Source organism: Chlorocebus sabaeus, chromosome 11, assembly GCF_047675955.1.
Source record: "Chlorocebus sabaeus isolate Y175 chromosome 11, mChlSab1.0.hap1, whole genome shotgun sequence".
Classification (NCBI taxonomy): Eukaryota; Metazoa; Chordata; class Mammalia; order Primates; family Cercopithecidae; genus Chlorocebus; species Chlorocebus sabaeus.
The window spans coordinates 66,742,032-66,762,562 of NC_132914.1; the positions used below are offsets into that span (position 1 = coordinate 66,742,032).

At 38.7% G+C, this 20,531-nt stretch overlaps 1 protein-coding gene across 5 annotated transcripts in view; it reads left to right on the top strand.

Moving 5' to 3' along the window:
* FRS2 (fibroblast growth factor receptor substrate 2) overlaps positions 1 to 20,531 on the top strand; it is a 110,391-nt gene that overhangs the window by 45,464 nt on the left and 44,396 nt on the right. For 4 of the 5 annotated variants that reach the window (XM_037996824.2, XM_008003984.3, XM_008003985.3 and 1 more), the window contains 2 exons: positions 15,853 to 15,948; positions 16,987 to 17,029. The exons of the other annotated variant lie outside the window; for it this stretch is intronic. The gene's annotated coding sequence lies outside the window, so the exon portion shown is untranslated. The remainder of the gene's footprint in view (positions 1 to 15,852; positions 15,949 to 16,986; positions 17,030 to 20,531) is intronic. 5 annotated transcript variants of the gene reach the window in all.

Consider the following 20,531-nt stretch of genomic DNA (forward strand, 5'->3'; position numbering starts at 1 on the left):
AGGTCAGGGGTTTTAGACCAGCCTGGCCAACATGGCGAAACCCCATCTCTACTAAAAATACAAAAATTAGCCAAGCGTGTTGGTGTGTGGCTGTAATCCCAGCTGCCTAGGAGGCTGAGGCAGGAGAATCGCTTGAACCTAGGAGGCAGAGGTTGCAGTGAGCTAAATCGTACCACTGCACTCTAGCCTGGGCAACAGAGTGGGACTCCATCTCAAAACAAAAACAAAAACAAGGATGGGTGGAATTCTCAAGAACTCCAAAATGTGGAACTAGTGTTTTACCTTCTGAAATCATATGGCAGGAGAAGTTCAAGCAGACAAAAAGAATAATAGTTGTTCACTGCACCTGATGTTTCAGATAGAATGTGAGGCCCTCAATATGTGCCACCATGCTAAATGTTTAACAAGAATTATCTGTGTCATCCTCACAACAAATTTACTAGTTTCATTTTAGAAATTAAGAGATAGACCAAGAGCAAGTAACCTGCCCAAGATTGTACAGTTAGTTATAGCAGTGTTGGGATATAAATTCAGAGCTATGACTCCAAAGCCAGTGCTAACTACTTAATTAAACTCACTTTTAATGTTTTTTCTGTCCTGATGTATTTAGCTCAACATTCTGTAAATAAATCTATTAGATTGAACCTACTATTAAGATTTCGTTTATGACGTTTATGTGTTTAGGTAGTTTAAGGAAAGCTGAAAGTTTGTGGCTTTGATTTTTTCTATTTTCAACTGATGATTAAATAATTTCTGATTCTTTTTCTCACTTTGTGACTATTTTTGTAATTCACTTTGCCTCAGACTACAATCTGATAAAATGCTTTGTTTCTGAATATCAGTGCTTAGAAATGAGTTACTGAGTGTGAGAGACAGGCTGACACGAAAGGAGAGGGAATATAGAGTGACTGAGACTGAGGGAGGAAGGGAGAAACATCCCTTGCTCTCTCTTTCTGTCTCTCACACACATACACACACCCACACCCACCCCTTGAGAGGGAGAAACAAAGACAAATACATATGGAAGAGAGGGGATGCACACACATTACCCTGAAAGCAACATTTTTAATCTTTTGTTCACTCTAATGGTAGGTGGAAAAACAACTTTTTCCCTTTCTATATCAGGAAAGTCATTGAGGTCTGTCTTTTTTTTTAAAAAAAGTTTGAATCTGTGCTTTCCCTAGAGTAAACAGTAAATCTTAAGCCTCTCTACCAGTTTACATTTTATATTGGTTTATGTATTTCTAGTTTGACCCCCCCCCACACACACACACAAAAGGTGTGATATCTAGGAGAAATAAACAAGAACTGTTACTTAACCGGGGAAATATCCAACTTGGTTTGGGCAAGAGGAAATCATAAAGACAAACCTGCATGGTTTCTATGATATCAATTAAACTGGAGTATTTATTCGTAAACCACATCTCTTGTTAATTATTACCGTAGCACAAGTCTGTCCTACAGATTTTTCTATACTTCCAAAGCAGTACTTCATAATAATGTTATTTTATTCACTTGTGCCTTTAGGACTAAATGGGCAGCTATATTTTTGTAAAAGTGGGTAGATTAAATGCCCTTCCACACACATGCTTTTGTAGACAGTCTGAATGTGGGCTGGAGATGTGCTTGATGTAAGGTTAAAATCCATGAAATTAAAAGTGATTTGTGTTCTATTTAAATATTAAATTGTCAACATTGAGTATACTATACTTTTTGTCCTTATCTCTATCTGATCTTTCCTAGCATATAACTTTTAATGTGAGAACTGTTATTTCTTTATAATTTGTTTTGTTTTAATCCAGTACTAGCTGTATAAAATGGATTTTTTCATAAAAGCAATTGATGTTATATATTCTTCTATTCTGCCACTTTAAGATTTATGCTTCTTATAGAAACTTTTTAGTGAATCAGTTTTCAAATGAGTGGTAGTCCATTTTTGAAAACAGAGTGTTGGCATATATAGGCTTAGCATCCCTAATCCAAAAATTTAAAATTTGAAATGCTCCAAAATTCAAAGCTTTTTGTGCACCAACATGATGCCACAGTGAAAATTTCACATCTGACCTCATGTCATGGGCTCCAGTGAAAACACAGGCACACAACACACAGCTTATTCATCCTCCACAAAGGAAAAAAGACTCTCCCAGCCCTCACAGCTGTAGTTACCTTTTCTGTGTGCAGAATGATGATAGTACTAAACAACCACAGATTGTCCACATGGGTGGCTGAGATAGCAACACCCTTGCTTTCTGATGGTTCAATGTATACAAACTTTGTTTCATGCGCAAAGTTATTTAAAATGTTGTATAAAATTACCTTCAGGTTATATGTATAAGGTATATATGAAATGTAAATGAATTTCGTGTTTAGACTTGGATCTCATTCCCAAGATATCTCATTATGTATATGCAGATATTCCAAAATCTGAAAAAAATCTGAAATTCGAAACACTTCTGGTTTCAAGCATTTTGGATAAGGGATATTCAACCTGTACTTTTTTTTTTTTTTTTTTAAATCTTTAGGGGCATTTGCCAGTGGTGAATCTAATAATCTAGATAAGAAGTGGTGTGTGAGGCCAGAGCAGTGATCCACTGAGCCTAGACTGTCCTAAAGAGCCACACCAAGGAAACAGATTTCTTATTGGAATTTTGCCATTCCTAAAGGGCACATAGGCCATTTGTAATTTCCTTTAACTTAGAATTCATGCTTTTATTTAAACTCTTCAGCATTGCTGTCAGTTCTGATTCATATATAATACATGTATGTTAGACATGTATTAAGCTAAAATGTCCTATAGATTTGTTGGAATGTGTAATTCTAGGGGAAAAAACATTTATGTTACGAACTTGACTTCTTTCCTTGCTTATAAGGTGCTTCATTTTCTTTACCTGTAAAATATAAAATGATTTCACAGGTATTTCCCCCCACTCTAAAAATATGTTGTAATATGGCAAATTTATAGGGCTTGTCTTTTTTGCCCTTCTTCTTAGCGTTTTCTTCCTATATTGCATTTATATACAAAATATTAAGCACTTTTTTGTGTATAAGGAAGGAGGCACAAGTTAGGGAGGACCACTGAATTCATTTGGCTTATCTTAACTAAAAGTTTTGTGGATTTCATGAGAAACACTATTTCATAGCAGTAGTTGAAAGAAAACAGGTATAGCTTGTCTTGAGTGCTTTGAGGTATGGATTTATTGAAGACCTCTTCATGAGACATGAATTCTACTACTCAATTTGTTGGAAACTGGTTGAAGACATTAGTCATTCGTTCTTTCATTGTCCTTTGTACAATTCCCACTTATGAGAAAATACCTTAGAGTTTAGTTGTGGGAAAAATTATATCCTGTACACAGCTGAAAAATATTTAGAACCTACCAAAACTACTGACAAATGAAGATAGTGTTTTTCTTCTGGCAGATAAACGCAGATTTTTTTTTTTTTTTTTAATTGTAACTATTTTTGGCCAGGGGGCTCACGCCTATAATCCTAGCACTTTGGGAGGCTGAGATGGGCAGATTGCTTGAGCTCAGGAGTTTGACACCAGCCTGGGCAACATGGTGAAACCCTATCTCTATGAAAACAGAGAAAAAATATAATTAGCTAGGTGTGGTGGCGCATGCCTATAGTCTCAGCTACTTTGAGGGCTGAGGCAAGAGGATCGCTTGAACCAGGAAGTCGAGGCTGTAGTGAGCAGAGATGGTGTCACTGCACTCCAGCCTAGTTGACAAAGTAAAACCCTGTCTTTAAAAAAAAAAAATTGTAGGCCAGGCGCAGTGTCTCATGCCTGTAATCCCAGCACTTTGGGAGGCTGAGGCGGGCAGGTCACCTGAGGTCTGGAGCTCGAGACCAGCCTGACCAACATGGAGAAACCATGTCTCTACTAAAAATACCAAAGTAGCCGAGTGTGGTGGTGCTTGCCTGTAATCCCAGCTACTTGGGAGGCTGAGGTAGGAGAATCTCTTGAACCCAGGAGGCAGATCGTGCCATTGCACTCTAGCCTTGGCAACAAGAACAAAACTCCGTCTCAAAAAAAAAAAAAAAAAAAGTTGTAACTGTTTTTTATTGACTTCTGTTTTTGAAGTTATGGACTATTGCCTAGAAAATAAAGGGGCCAAGGTGTGTTTTGTACAAATTGCATCCACTTCTGAGGAAGTTAATGGACGGGGTGACAGTCTCTGGGACCCACAGATATGAAAATACCATCTTCAAGAAGAGACTGTCAAATACTGAGGTCTTTTGGGGTTCACATAAGTCAGTTTCCTGGGATCGTATAAAAGGCAAACCTGCTTTAATACCAAGCTGCTCTTCATAGTAAATATTTTGTGTATTACATTAAAATTCATGAAAAATAATAAAGTCACAGACTCTGATGACGTTTACATTTGTATGCATCTCTTCTGCGTAATGTTGAAGACATAGAAGAAAACTCACTCTGAAAGTTTTATTTTTTTTTAACTTTTTTTTTTTTTTTTTTTTTTGAGACGGAGTCTCGCTCTGCTGCCCAGGCTGGAGTGCAGTGGCCGGATCTCAGCTCACTGCAAGCTCCACCTCCCAGGTTTACACCATTCTCCTGCCTCAACCTCTCGAGTAGCTAGGACTACAGGCGCCCGCCACCTCGCCCGGCTCATTTTTTGTATTTTTTAGTAGAGACGGGGTTTCATCGTGTTAGCCAGGATGGTCTTGATCTCCTGACCTCGTGATCCGCCCGTCTCGGCCTCCCAAAGTGCTGGGATTACAGGCTTGAGCCACCGCGCCTGACCATTTTTTTTAACTTTTAAGTTCAGGGATACATGTGCAAGTTTGTTATATTGGTAAACTTGTGTCACAGGGTTTGTTGTGCAGATGATTTCATCATGCAAGTACTAAACCTAGTACCCAATAGTTATTTTTTTCTGCTCCTCTCCCTCCTCCCACCCTCCACCCTCTGGTAGGCCACAGAGTCTGTTGTTTCCCTCTTTGTGTCCATGTGTACTCACCATTTAGCTCTCACTTATAAGCGAGAACATGGGTATTTGCTTTTCTGTTCCTGTGTTAGTTTGCTTAGGATAATGACCTCCAGCTCCACCTTTTGTTGCTGCAAAGGACATGATCTTGATCTTTGTTATGACAGTTTAGTGTTCCATGTTGTATATGTACCACATTTTCATTATCCAGTCTACCATTAAAGGGCATTTGGGTTGATTCTATGTCTTTGCTATTGTGAATAGTGTTGCAGTGATCATATATGTGCATATGTCTTTATGACAGAACGATTTATATTCCTTTGGGTGTATACCTGGTAATGGGATTGCTGGATTGAATGGTAGTTCTGTTTTTAGCTCTTTGAGGAATCACCACACTGCTTTCCACAATGGTTGAACTAATTTACACTCCCACCAACTGTATAGAAGCATTCCCTTTTTTCTGTAACCTTGCCAGCACATTATTTCTTGACTTCTTAATAATAGTCATTCTGACTGGTGTGAGATGGTATCTATCTCATTGTGGTTTTGATTTGCATTTTTCTAGTGATGAGTGATACTGAGCTTTTTTTCATATGCTTGTTGGCCACATTTATTTCTTCTTTTGAAACGTGTTCGTGTGCTTTGCCCACTTTTTAATGGGGTTGTTTTTCTCTTGAAAATTTGTTTAAGTTCCTTATAGATGCTGGATATCACAGCTTTGTCAGATGCATAGTTTGCAAATATTTTCTCTCATTCTGTAGGTTGTCTCTTTTCCTCTATTGTTAGGTGTTTTGTTTTTGTTTGTTTGTTTGCTGGGCAGAAGCCCTTTAATGTAATTAGATCCTGTATGTCAATTTTTACTTTTGTTGCAATTGCTTTTGGCATCTTCATCATGAAATCTTTGCCAGTTCCTGTGTCCAGAATGGTATCACCTAGGTTGCCTTCCGGGGTTTTTATAGTTTGGGGTTTTACATTTAAGTCTGTAATCCCTCTTGAGTTGATTTTTGTAGATGGTGTTGGAAAGGGATCCAGTTTCAGTCTTCTGCGTATGGCTATCCAGTTATCCCAGCACCATTTGTTGATTAGGGAGTCCTTTTCCTATTGTTTGTTTTTGTCAAGTTTGTTGAAGAGCAGATGGTTGCAGTTGTGCGGCCATATTTTTTTGCTTTCTCTTCTGTTCCATTGGTCATACATGTATGCCTGTTTTTGTACCAGTACCATGCTGTTTGGGTTACTGTAGCCCTGTGGTGTAATTTAAAGTCAGGTAGCATGATGGCTCCTGTTTTGTTCTTTTTTCTTAGGACACATTGGATATTTGGGCTTTTTTTGTGGTGGTGGTTCCGTATGAATTAAAACATTTTTTTTCTAGTTCCGTAAAGAATATCATTGGTAGTTTATAAATTGCTTTGGGCAGTGTGGCCATTTTAACGATATTGATTCCTCCTATCCATGAGCATGGAATGTTTTCCCATTTGTTTGTGTCATCTCTGATTTCTTTGAGCAGAATTTTGTAATTCTTGTTGTAGAGCTCTTTTACCCTCCTGGTTAGCTGTATTCCTAGGTTTTTTTTTTCTTTTTTCTTTTTTTTTGGTGGCAATTGTGAATAGGATTGTGTTCCTGATTTGACTTTTAGCATGGCTGTTGTTGTTGTATAGGAATGCTAGTGATTTTAGTACAGCTATTTTGTATCCTGAAACTGCTGAAGTTGTTTATCAGATCTAGGAGCTTTTGGGCTGAGACTGTAGACTTTTCTAGATATAGAGTCATGTTGTCTACAAACAAGGATAGTTTGACTTCCTCACCTCCTATTTGAATGCTCTTTATTTCTTTCTCTTGCCCTATTGCTCTGGCCAGGACTTCCAATACTGTGTTGAATAGAAGTGGTGACAGAGGGCATCCTTGTTTTGTGCTGGTTTTTAAGGGGAATGCTTCCAGCTTTTGCCCATTCAGTATGATGTTGGCTGTGGGTTTGTCATAGATAGCTCTTACTATTTTGAGGTATGTTCCTTCGGTACCTAGTTTGTTGAGAGTTTTTAACGTGAAGGGTGTTGAATTTTGAGAGCCTTTTCTGCATCTATTGAATTGATCCTGTGGTTTTTGTCTTTAGTTCTGTTTACATGATGAATCACATTTATTAATTTATGTGTGTTGAACCAAACTTGCACCCCAGGGATAAAGCCTACTTGACTGTAGTGGATTCACTTTTTGGTGTGCTGCTGGATTTGGCTTGCTAGTATTTTGTTGAGGATTTTTGCATCTATGTTTATCAAGGATATTGGCCTGAAGTTTTCTTTTGTGTGTGTGTGTGTCTGCCAGGTTTTAGTAGCAGGATGATGCTCACCTCATAGAATGAGTTAAGGAGGAGTCCCTCCTCCTCAGCTTTTTTGGAATAGTTTCAGTACAGATGGTACCAGCTCTTCTCTTACTCATTTCTTCTAGATTTTCTAGTTTGTGTGCATGGAGGTGTTCATAGTAGTCTGTGATGGTTATTTGTATATCTGTGAGGTCAGTGATAACATTGTCTTTGTCATTTCTTATTGTGTTTATTTGTATCTTCTCTCTTCTTTTATTAGTCTAGCTAGCAGTCTATTAATTTTTTTCAAAAAGCCAACTCCTGGGTTTGTTGATCTTTTGAATGGTTTCTTGTGTCTCAGTCTATTTTGGTTCAGCTCTGATTTTGGTTATTTCTTGTCTTCTGCTAGCTTTGGAGTTGGTTTGCTCTTGCTTCTCTAGTTCTTTTTGTTGTAATTTTAGGTTGTGTAAGGTCTTTCTGACTTTTTTATGTGAGCCTTTTGTGCTATAAATTTCCCTCTTCATGCCACCTTAGCTATGTCTGACATTCTGGCTGTATCTTTGTCCTCATTAGTTTCAAATAATTTCTTGACTCCTGCTTTAATTTTCATTGTTTACCCAAAAGTTATTAAGGAGTGGGTTAATTTCCATGTAATGAAGGTTTTGAGCAATTTTCTTCGTCTTGAGTTCTATTTTTATTATGCTGTGGTGCAAAAAGGGGGTTGGTATGATTTTGGTTCTTTCACATTTGCTGAGGATTGTTTATGTTCAATTGTGTAGTTGATTTTAGAGTATGTGCTGTGTGGCGATAAGAAGAATGTATATTCTGTTGTTTTGGGGTGGAGAGTTCTGTAGATGCGTATCAGGTTCATTTGGTCCGGTGTTGAGTTCAGGTCCTGAATATCTTTGTTAATATTCCTCCTCAAAGATCTGTCTGATACTGTCAGTGGAGTGTTAAAGCCTCACACTTATTATTGCATGGGAGTCCAAGTCTTTTTGAAGATCTCTTAAGAACTTGCTTTATGAATCTGGGTGCTCCTGTTTTGGGTGTATATGTATTTAGGATAGTTAGGTATTCTTGTTGAATTGAACCTTTTACCATTATGTAATGCCCTTGTCTTTTTTGATCTTTGTTGGTTTAAGGTTTGTTTTGTCTGAAATTAGGATTGCAACCCCTGCTTTTTCTGTTTTCCATTTCCCTGGTAGATTTTTCTCCACTCCTTTATTTTGAGTCCATAGGTGTCATTGCATGTGAGATGGGTCTCTTGAGGACAGCATACCATTGAGTCTTGCTGCTTTATCCAATTTGCCACTCTGAGCCTTTTAATTGGGGTGGTTAGCCTATTAACATTGCAGGTTAGTATTGATAGTGTGAGTTTGATCCTGTCATCATGATGTTAACTTCTTATGCTGACTTGTTTGTGTGATTGCTCTGTAGTGTCACTGGTCTATGTACTTCAGCTTGTTTTTGTAGTGACTGGTAAGGGTCTTTCCTTTCCATATTTAGTACTTCTTTCAGCAGCTCTTGTAAAGCAGGTCTGGTGGTAACAAATTCCTTCAGCATTTGTTTGTCTGAAAAGGATCTTATTTCTCCTTCATTTATGAAGCTTGGTTTGGCCGGATATTAAATTCCAGTGCTCCAGTAACACTGGTCACCACACTCCAATGGGCAAGTGCCAGCCAAAGCACTTCATAGGGTGGTAGCAGCAGGCTTGGTCCTTGTACTCGTTTGCACGTGCCAACAGCAATGGCAGTGTGGACACATGGGCTGTGGCAGGGTGCTAGCCAGTGCCAGGGTGCCGGCCTCCATGCAGGCATTTGCAGCAGCTGGGCGGCATCATGGCTAGAGGAGGGCAGGGGGTCCCTGCAAGGAATGGGATGGGGCACTGATGGGGTAGCCTGCTGTTCTCCATGCTTGGTTTTGGGCAGGCAGCAGTGTTGGCGGCAGGGGCTGGTGGTCTCATTGCTGCCAGTGCTCCTGTGACAGTGGTGGTATGGTGGGGGATAGGGAGTGGGGGTGCACTTATGTTGGCAGCAGAGGCATGGCAGGGTGCAGATGCCCTGGCTGGGAAGGGAAGGCAAGATCCCTACTGGCACGCACATGCTGGCAAAGTGATGTGAGGGGTTGCTGTGGGCTAGTGCTTGTAGGCGAAGCAGCACAGGGGAGGCCACAGTTGGGGGAGGGCACAGGCAGCCTGGTATGTGTCTGTTGGGCAGCTCTGCTAGAGCACTCTGCCAGTCAGGCATGGCCTGCCAGTGCAGGAGCTGTGATGCAGCCCCCAGGAGGTACCTGGGGGCTGTACTGCATGCAGGTGTGGCCAGGGTGGGACCCTGACTGAAGCGTGTTCAGGTCAAACTGGCCCTGTTTCATGGACAAGGCCAGCTCTGCAGAGTTCAGATCTGAGAGTTCCCCTAGGGCTAAAATCTCCTATGGGAGCACGTCAATTCTAGGGGAATGGGCATCCCTGACCATGTTCTACTACAGATACTCCAGCACCAAACCCTCTAGACTTGGCGCAGTCTGGAGTTCTGCTGCTACCACTTCTGAGTAGCTGTGCTTGCCAACTCAAGTGTCCATGGTGGTGGAGGGGTCTCTTCCTGCTGGAATTCCAGGGGTGAATCCTGCCTGGTGAGAGCAGGTTGCTTCTTGCCTGTCAGCTCACCACTTCTGCAGGAATCAGTGGGGGCCAGGAACTAGTCCTGGTGCCCAGTAGCCCTGTGTAGGGTTCTCAGCTTCCTCCCTCTTCAGCTATGCCCTGTATCTTTCTTCCTTCTGGTCTTAATGCTGTCCCTCTGAAGGTTTGCTAGGAGTGCGTGAGTCTTCCTGATGTCCCGGTCCCTTGGTGGGAGTTTCTCCTGGCTTCATGTAGTCAGCCATCTTGGAGAGTCCTCCACTCTGGAAGTTTTTACCTTGATGCTCTAAATCGAATCACAATGTTAAGATGTCATATTGTTTTTTACTTAAAAAAATGCATTTTGTGTCATGGCCTAGAATGTGTGTAGCATGTTTTTATACAAGCCACAAGTATTTAAATATGCATTATTCATACTGTGTGTGAGTATTCAAGAGGAAGGAAGGAAAGGAGATAAAGATGAGACAAACACTGACTATAGAGAGACTGTGTGTATATGATAAAGTTTCAAGAAACAATACATATCTGTATGCTCTGTGATCTGCATTTCCTTAAAATACAAAATAAAACAAGCAAATGCCACAGGTGATAACCCCCAACATTGATTTCAAAACCATACAGACCATCCCATTATCTTTATATGTTCCTAATTCTGGGTCTGCACACAAAGTCTTTGTTATTGAGAAAGGAACACTAAAATCCTAAGGCTTAAAAAAATAAAGTTGTATTGTTTATAAGTGGTATCTTGAGAACGCATGTCATCTCTTTCCTCTCCTTCATCTTTATTAACCATCAGTGCAATGGAGACTGTGAGGGAGATTTTTTTTTTAGCACCATAAACTCAACTAAGTGGTATGTGTTTTTTAAAAAGAATGTTGTTTTTTGCTGATAATCCCCAGATCACAAAGATTTAGAAGACTAGCATATGTATTTAGTCCTTTGGGAAACTTTATTTATTTTGATTTTAATTTTATTTTTTGAGATGGAGTTTCGCTCTTGTTGCTCAGGCTGGAGTGCAGTGGTGTAATCCCGACTCACTGCAACTTCCACCCCCTGGGTTCAAGCGATTCTCCTGCCTCAGCCTCCCAAGTAGCTAGGATTACAGGCATGCACCACCACACCTGGCTAATTTTGTAGTTTTAGTAGAGATGGGGTTTCACCATGTTTGTCAGCTGGTCTCCAACTCCTGACCTCAGGTGATCTGCTGACCTCAGCCTCCCAAAGTGCTGGGATTACAGGTGTGAGCCATGGCACCTGGCCCATCCTTTGGGAAACTTTAAATTGATCAGTCTGTTTCTCTGTGTAAATCAGTAAGTTGCATTGATGTTTAAATGGCGTGTTTTTTAATCATGGGGATAGTTCTAAGTAATTTTCACTTTTTCCAAATAACTTAGGACATTAGTATAATAAGGCTACATTTCCTGGGTAATGTGTCCTGATAAGAAATTACCTTGATTTTCATTTTTAAATACAGTGGATATATTGCTTCTGCTGTGTGATAGGCAGTAGTTCAATCTAATAACAACTAATTACACTTACGATTCAGAAAGAAAATATTCCTACGCAATATTTTCTCATTAATGACACTTATAAAATCAGATTCTATTGAGTATGAAGAACTAAAGCCAATTAGTGTTATCTGATAATGTCAAGAATGTGTTCCACATGAGAGGATTTTTCAGAAAAAGAAAATTAGGAAAATTAATAAAACTAATAATTTTATTATAAATTCTAAAAATTACTTTAAAGATAATTTAACAGATACGTGTGTGTGTGTAGATAGATGAGAGAGAAAAATATTTCAGATACTCAGAAAAGTGTAGAAACTTTTTTTTTTGAGACGGAGTCTCCGTCGCCCAGGCTGTAGTGCAGTGGTGTCTCGGCTCACTGCAACCTCTGCCTCCCAGGTTCAAGCCACTCTCCTGCCTCAGCCTTCTGAGTAGTTGGGGCTACAGGCGCGTGCCACCATGCCCGGCTAATTTTTGGTATTTTTAGTAGAGATAGGGTTTCACCATGTTATCCAGGATGGTCTCGATCTCTTGACCTCATGATCCGCCTGCCTCGGCCTCCCAAAGTGTTGGGATTACAGGCGTGAGCCACCGCATCCGGCCAGTGCAGAAACTTTTGATGAACACCTATGTGGCCACCCTGTCGAACCCTGACATTTTTCCCCTGACTTTTCTAAGTGTATGGAATAACAATCAGTCATTTAAAAGTGATTTGAAAACCAATTATTGTGCTGTGCTCTGGCCAGCTTATTTTTACTCAATTCTTTTGACCTAAGCATGGCACATTCTTTGGATTCACCCCTTAATGCCCTTAATAATCCCCTAATGCCACAGGTTTACTCTTAATGTATAGCAGTGAATCTTTCTTCATTTGTCCTCCTGTCTGAAGCAAGAATGGAGCAAAGTTTTTTTTTTAATGATTTTTTTTTTTTCTGTTTTTGAAGAGACAAGGTCTAGGTACATCGTCCAAGCTGGACTCTTAACTCTTGGGCTCAAAGAATCCTCCTGCCTCAGCCTCCCAAGTAACTGAGATTCTTGTTGCGAGTCACCATGCCTGGCTTTGAGCAAATTTTTTATATAAATAGCCTGGATTTACCTGTTATTCCTATGACACAAATAAGGGATTTGTCATTAATAACTGTATTCCAGGTTACTACAGATTATAATAGTGAACAAGACAAACTGGGATTTGGAATCCTGAGGCTATCTCTGATTTAGACAAGTTAGGTAACCACCGTGTGCTTTAACTTTTTTGATTGGGAAATTCTGAGAATTAACTAATGTATATATATGGCATATAGAAGTTGCTCAGTAAAAGTTTTTAATATTACTAGCCTTCTTTCAAGTGGTTGAGCTTGCTAAAAGTCTGATTTCTAAATGAGTGGGAGCATTTCGGTACAAAAATATTCAAGGGTTCTCTCCAACTTTCCAAACAAAGCAGATTTGAACATTAAATTTCATCATCCAACTGTTGGAACCCCTGCTAATTGTTTTCATTGTACTCTTGGTTTATTTTTATACCTAAGGTCTGATAGGCACATAACAAATGCTTTATGTACCTTAAAGTAAGTGAAAATAGATTGTTCAGATGAAAGGTATGTGGATAAGTCAGTTTTGCAGCAATTCTAGAAAACTCTTGCCAGAACTGTATCTTTGTTTTGGTTTTCAGGGACTGTTAAATGTGATCACTGAGTCAGACTTGCTGTTTTCTCTGTCCCCTGGCTATCTCTCTTAAGACCCTGAAATTTGCCAGCCACAGAATATTTAAAAGGCAGAGGAGGGCTTAGTCTAGGGGGAGTTTGTTTATTTAAAGAAAAAATAATTAAGTTTAAACATCCTACCATGTCATAGCTAGTTTAGTCATGTTAAGAGTTAGTGAGTTCTTTTGATTCCTTCCTGGTGGTCTTGATACCTAAAGGTAACAGACAAATTTGAAGCAGTTAAACTTCCTGAGATTACTTGGAACCTTATAATGTAATCCCAAACAGAAATCCCTAACGAAGTGGGAGAAAAGGAAATGCCATTTATTTTGCTGGTTTCTGTTTTTTAATGGGACTCTTTTAATTCAAATCTTCTACCACTCTATTCTAGAGTTATGGTACAGATGATTTAAAAGCAAAACAACCGTTTAAAAAAAACACGCTGTGATAGATACATCTTCATTATTTCTTTGAAGTCAGGAACGTAAGAATCTTTTAAAAGGAACAGTGTAGCTCTACAGATGTTTAGACACAAAGAAAGATCTAAAAATTGATTATGTTATGTTTGAAGATTACCATCTCCCAAATTTATAATTTACCATTCCTTGCAAATTCTTTGCCAGATAAGGAAAACTAAGACAGCTATTTTGGGCCTGCTCGGGACACTGGGGTAGATTTCTTTGATGAGATGACTTATAAAAACAAAGCCCTAAAGGAAGAGGAGAAATAAGCGAGACAGAGAGAGACAGAGAGAGAGAGAGAGAGAGAGAGAGAGAGAGAGAGAGAGATTGATTTGTTGTTACTGGCAGAGGGAAAAAAAGTCCTGAGACCCTGAAGTGAGAAGATGCTTGATAAGTTTAAGGAAAGGAAAGAGGCTGGTATGGCTTGAATGGGGTGAATAAAGGAGAGAGTGGTAGATGAGGTCAGAGAGATGGGGTGGGGGATAGCAGATCATGGTCTTTATGGGCCTTTGTAAGGACTTTGACTTTCAGACTACTGAGCTGGACTCAATTGGAGGATTTGATTAGAAGAATGACATGAGCTGACTTTCTTTTGAAAATGGCTAATCTCACTGACTTGTCGAGGTGAGCAAGAGAGAGGCTGGGAGATCAGACAGGGAACTGTTATACTAATGTGTATGCAAAATATTGTGACTTGGACCATGGTACTAAGAGTGGAAGTGGTAATAATATGAATATCTTTTGAAACTGGAGCTCCTAGGATGAACACTACATGGGTAGTGACATTTTAAAATACTAGAAGGTAAGCTGGGCATGGTGGCTCATGCCTGTAATCCCAGCACTTAGGGAAGCAGAGGCAGGTAGATCACTGGAAGCCGGAAGTTCAAGACCAGCCTGGTCAACAAGGTGAAACCTCGTCTCTACTAAAAATACAAAAATTAGCCAGACATGGTGGCATCTGCCTGTAATCCCATCTACTCGGGAGGCTAAGACAGGAGAATTGTTTGAACCCAGGAGGCAGAGGTTGCAGTGAGCCAAGATTGCGTCATCACACTCCAGCCTAGGCAACAGAGCGAGACCCTGTCTCAGACATAAATAAATAAATAAATAAATAAATAAATAAATAGTACTGGAAGGTTAAATATTTCATCAATTTAAGTTTAAAAAATTCATCAGTTTATTAATCATTTCAGTAAATCCTTATGAATGCTTAAAGCATGGAATTCATTGTTTTAGGTGCTTGAAAAATACCAGTAGTCTGGGTGTGGCAGCTCACGCCTGTAATTCCAGCACTTTGGGAGGCTGAGGCAGGCGGATCACCTGAGGTCAGGAGTTCAAGACCAGCCTGGCCAACGTGGTGAATCCCTGTCTCTACTAAAAATACAAAAATTAGCCAGACGTGGTGGAGCGTGCCTGTAGTCCCAACCGCTAGGCAGGCGGTTGGATTGCTTGAACCTGGGAGGCGGAGGTTGCAGTGAGCTGCGATCTCGTCACTGCACTCCAGCTTGGGCAACAGAGTGAGACTCTGTCTCAAAAGAAAAAAAAAAACAGTAAATAAAACCAAGAAAAACCCCTTCTGTGGTTTACGTTCTAGTTATAGGGGAAAGTTGACAATAAAAATAATAATTGCTTATAACAATTAATGATAATAATTGTTTATAATAAATAAGCAATTTGTTGTGTTCAGAATGTACTATATTAGGGCTCCCATATATTTCTTTTTTTTTTTTTCCAGTCTGTAAATGGCACTTAGGAGTTGCAAGGTCCTACTGGGTGACAGGAATTGAGGATTGAAGAGTTCTGGTCCTGTGGGACAAATAGCCAGTTTTCTATCACCCCTCGCCCCCCAGTCTCAGCCCTGTTGTTAATGTTTTTTTATGAGAAGGTTGCTCAATAAGTGCTTTGAGGCTGGGCATGGTGGCTCACACCTGTAATCCCAGCATTTTGGGAGGCTGAGGCAGGAGGATTGCTTGAGTGCAGGAGTTCAAGACTAGCCTGGGCAGTGTAGTAAGACCCTGTCTCTGCAAATAAAAATTTAAAAAATTGGCTGGGCATGTGGCATGCACCTGTGGTCCCAGCTACTCTGAAGGTTGAGGTGGGAGGATTGCCTGAGCCCAGGAGATTGAGGCTGCAGTGAGGCGTGATGGTGCCTCTGTGCTTTAGCCTGAGCAACAGAATGAGACCCTATCTCAAAGGGGAAAAAATGCTTTGAAAGTTCTTTCTGGTCACTACAATTTAGATAATTGTCCTTAAAGAGTTTTGTTATAATATATTCAAGAGTAGCATTCTTAATAACTTAACCTATATTTCAGAAATGACCATTAAGAAGTAGATGCCCAGATGCAAAAGTGATGAAACAGTCCATTTGTCATAAAGTAAGATGCAGCTGTGGCATGTCAACCAGCTTGGTAAGTGTGGCCAAATCTTTTTTTTTTTTTTTTTAACTTTATAGTTATCTACTTTGAAAATCATTTAATTAAAAAATGTGGTAGGCAGGCTGGGCATGCTTGCTCATACCTGTAATCCCAACACTTTTGGATGCTGAGGCAGGTGGATCGCCTGAGGTCAGGAATTCAAGACCAGCCTGGCCTACCTGGTGAAACCCTGTCTCTACTAAAAATATAAAAATTAGCCAGGGATATTGGCACATGCCTGTAATTTCAGCTACTTGGGAGGCTGAGGCGTGAGAATGGAGGTGGAGGCTGCAGTGAGCTGAGACTGCACCACTGCACCCAGCCTGAGCAACAGAGTGAGACTCTGTCTCAAAAAAAAGAAAAAAAAAAAGTAGACATTAAAGTTACCTTGTATTTTTGGTTTTACTTGGTAGTACAGATTCTACCATACAGCTCTAAGAAGTGTATTTCTGTGGTGTATCTTACAACATAATTTTGATCGGTACGCTTCTTGCATATTTTTAAATATTAAATTTATTTCATATGTTTCTTCCTAGGATTAAAAGTATAACTTTCAGTATGGGGTTTCTTATTGGAGTGGTGAAAATATTCTGGAATAAGATGATGTGGTCATGGTTACAAAACTTTGTGAATATGTTTAAAAAAACACTGTTCAAAGAAATGCTTTTTACCTTATGTGAATTACACCTACAAAAAAAAAGTACCCTTCAGAACATCGTCTTAGACGAAAACCTATTTGACTTAACAACTGTTTTAGAATATAAAAATTGCCACATATCATCAGGTACCTAGCAAAATGACTTGATATTTAGCAAGTAGAATAAGTATTTTTGTAATAGAAGTAATAAATCTTATGGGTTTTTTTATAACACATACTTTTGTTATTAGAGACCAACTGTCTCTCAGGCTTTCATAATATCAAATGTCATAGCATAATATTCTGAATGTACTATGTTAGCATTTTGTAAGTTTTCATTTTTAATAGACTGTCTTGAAACTAACATTTCAACTTTCTACCTGAAATTTTTTTAGGAACAAAATTGTATCTGTTTTTCTCAGAAGAGAATTCCACAAGGTAAGAAATTGTAAATATAGTAATAAAATCAATATAGTTAAGTAAGGCTTAATTGCTCTTGATTTTTAAAAATTTGCTTCCATGGATTTATTTAATACCTTTTCTTTATCATAGGATTCTCACTAATTTATTAGCTACTGTTTTACTATGTCAGAATTTTAGTCCCTTTCTCCAATTTCTTTAATTTTGAGTCTTTTGTATGGCATAGTAATTTTATTATTCTTATTTTGATATGTTACCACACTGCCTAAATAGAATAGATAGTATTCTCATTTTACAAATGAGGAAGCCAGTATTAGGATTGGCTTTAGGTTCTTTTACTAATCTTATACTGCCACCCAGCTGATACTTTCCTATATATAAAAAGTGTAACTATTAGGATAGTCTTAACTTGAAAGAAGTGCTTTCTAACCAGGAAGAACCTCATAGCCTGAGAAGTTTAAAAAACACACATATATAGACAAAAATATAAGCAATGAATACTGTAGGCCATAGTCAAAGGAACATTTATTAATATGGATTTGGTCCACCTCTGTTATATAGAAAAGTATTTCATAAGTATTTCCAATTTAGAATGAATGCCATAAATTTAAGTTGCCTAGGTTTTGTTTTGTTTTGTTTTTTGTTTTTTTTGAGTTGGCATTTTGCTCTTGTTGCCCAGGCTGGAGTGCAATGGCGTGATCTCGGCTCACCACAGCCTCTGCCTCCTGGTTTCAAATGATTTTTCTGCCTTAGCCTCCTGAGCAGCTGGGATTACAGGCATGCACCACCATGCCTGGCTAGTTTTGTATTTTTTGTAGAGACAGGGTTTCTCCAATTTGGTCAGGCTGTTCTCGAACTCCCAACCTCAGGTGTTCTGCCTGCCTTGGCCTCCCAAAGTGCTGGGATTACAGGTGTGAGCCACCGCGCCTGGCCGTATTTCTAGTTTTGAGCATGCCTGTTTACTTAAAGGTTATGTGTCTAGTTTTGATGGGTGGGAAATTAGAATTTCATCAAGGGGATGAAATGAGCAATTTGATCTTGTGTTTTTCAGAATATAGTAATCCCCTCCCCACCAAATTATTTGTTTGTAGTGTGAAAATCAGGTATACTGGCTTATAAACCAGTATTTTCTGTCCCAAAAGGCTTAATTTGGTTCAGACTGTGCTTTACTGTTAGAGCTGGAGATTTAGATTGTGTTTGAGTAATCCAGTCCTATTCTAGGTCACTTTAGGTCTGAAGGGTCTTCAGATAATAGTAGTAACCACTTGGCTTACACCTAGCTTACATTTAAGCCTGTGGAAAGACTGTGAGAGATTTCACATGTAGGTGGTGGAATACGGAAATGCAGATTGATATCTACTTGAAGTTATGGGACTTTGAAGTTTAGCAGTGTTTTTGTTGTTCAAAAATAGACTATGATATTAAAAAGATATGGATCTTCTGACCCTGATTTCTTACTGTGTATTAGGACTTGAGGTGTTACAGTTCATTTTAACTGAGGTTGAACGTAATACACAAAAATATGGATCATTTTATAGTTTTATAAAAGAACAGTTATTTTAGATACCTTTTGTTTCATGTTCCACTCTTAGAATTCCTTATTAGCTGGCTTGATTTTATTTTTTCAGCTATGTGCTTTTAGATTGAAAAACAAAAAAACAAAATTCAGAATAGGTTGAAACTCAACACAAATTGCTGCCACATAACAAAAGTGCTGATCAAGTTAAATCAACCCCTGTAATGTGTATTGAAAGGAAAACCTCTACTCTCTCCCCCAATTTGAAGAACAAGCATTTTCCCTGCCAAGAAGTACTGACTTTAAATGGACCAGCTGTCCATATTAGGAGTACAGGGTTGCTAAGGTGACCATGGCTGTTTGGAGAAGAATGCAGCTGAGAGGGCAAGTTCTCGATGTGTGAGCTGAGGGAAGGAATGTGGTGTGATTGTACATCATTCCTCCTAATCACATGCTCACAAAGTGCTGTGTGGGCAGCATGTAGAAACTACAAGTCTGAGTGCTGGAACTTGTGTGTGGTTAAAATCATTTTGTTTTCATGTAAGCCACAGGCTTACAGTTTAGATGAAAAAGGTCTGTCTTATATGTATGTGCGTGTTTGGGGTTGAAGTTGGGGACGGTGCTTTGATGGCAGATGAGATGGGAATGTGTCTATTTTGCTGGATGGATAAATATTTTTTATTATTTTTAAAATAATTATTTATCTTGGAATAAATGTCATCTTTCCAGTTCATCCTTTTCAGTCATATATACAGTATTAATAGTCCCCAAGTAAATGATGTGTTCCTTGTAGTTGTATATTTCTTTGGCACTGTAATTTCAGAATTATTTGGAGATTCCTAAAAATGTGTTGTCTACTTGTTCCATTTCTTCTTTTTTAAAAACTGAGTGTTTTTTCCTCAAGGCATCCAAAGTTAGGTTCTGGGCCTGTCTGACAAATAAGTAGCCAATTTGGTAAAAATAATGATTCAAGGACAGTGAGAAGGGTCAAACTAACATCCCATTTACCTGAGATGCTGTTAAGATTTTACTATGGGCACCATTACTAATACTTGAAATGATATCTAGATATAGGCGTTGATGTAGATACTTAAATGAAATGTATTATTTTTGTTTTTTATCCTTTTTTCTTAATTCCTACAATGATGTGTTGATCTTAAATGAGGGCATAAATGTGATGTATTTAAGATATGAAGTAGTTGGAACAGTGGCAGCCCTGTGTTACATGAGCATCATATTATTTTTCACAACCAGATAGTCTCTTTGCTTTGAAATGATTGCTGTTTAAGTGATTAATTTATAAAATATGGAGGGAAAGGAAAGGATTAAAATAATTTGACCTGCTGGGCTCAAGCAATCCTCCCACCTAGAGTGTGGCTAATTTTTATAAATGTTCCATGTGTATTTAGAAAGAATGCAAATTTTTCATTTATTAAGTACAGTGTTATATTTATGTCTAAGAACTTGTTAATTGTTCTATTCAATTCATATCTTCTGTGTCTTGGTTTTGTTTTGGATTCAGGTTTAGTTTTATTTGGGGACTGATTTATCAGTTTTTCTAGTAAGAAAGACATGGTAATTAATGTCTGTCACCATGACTGTAGATTTGTCAGTTTCTCCTTATAGATGTGTTAATTTTTGCTTTATTTATTTTGAATGTATGCTATTAAGTACATTAATAAGCCAAAATAATGAAATAATTTAGGATTAGAATTGTTTTATCTTTTTGTTAAATCGAATTTTTTATCATTATGAAAGGGCCCTCTATCTAAACACACTTTTAGCCTTACTTTTTTTTTTTTTAATTGTTATTATTGCTGTTTTCTTGGATTAATATAGCTAGTGTAGTTTTCTTTTGTTTAGTATAGTATTTTCATTCTTTTTTTTTTTTTTTTGAGATGAAGTCTCACTCTGTCACCCAGGCTGGAGTGTAGTGGCGCAATCTCAGCTCACTGCAACCTCCATCTCCTGGGTTCCAGAAATTCTTGTGCCTCAACATCCTGA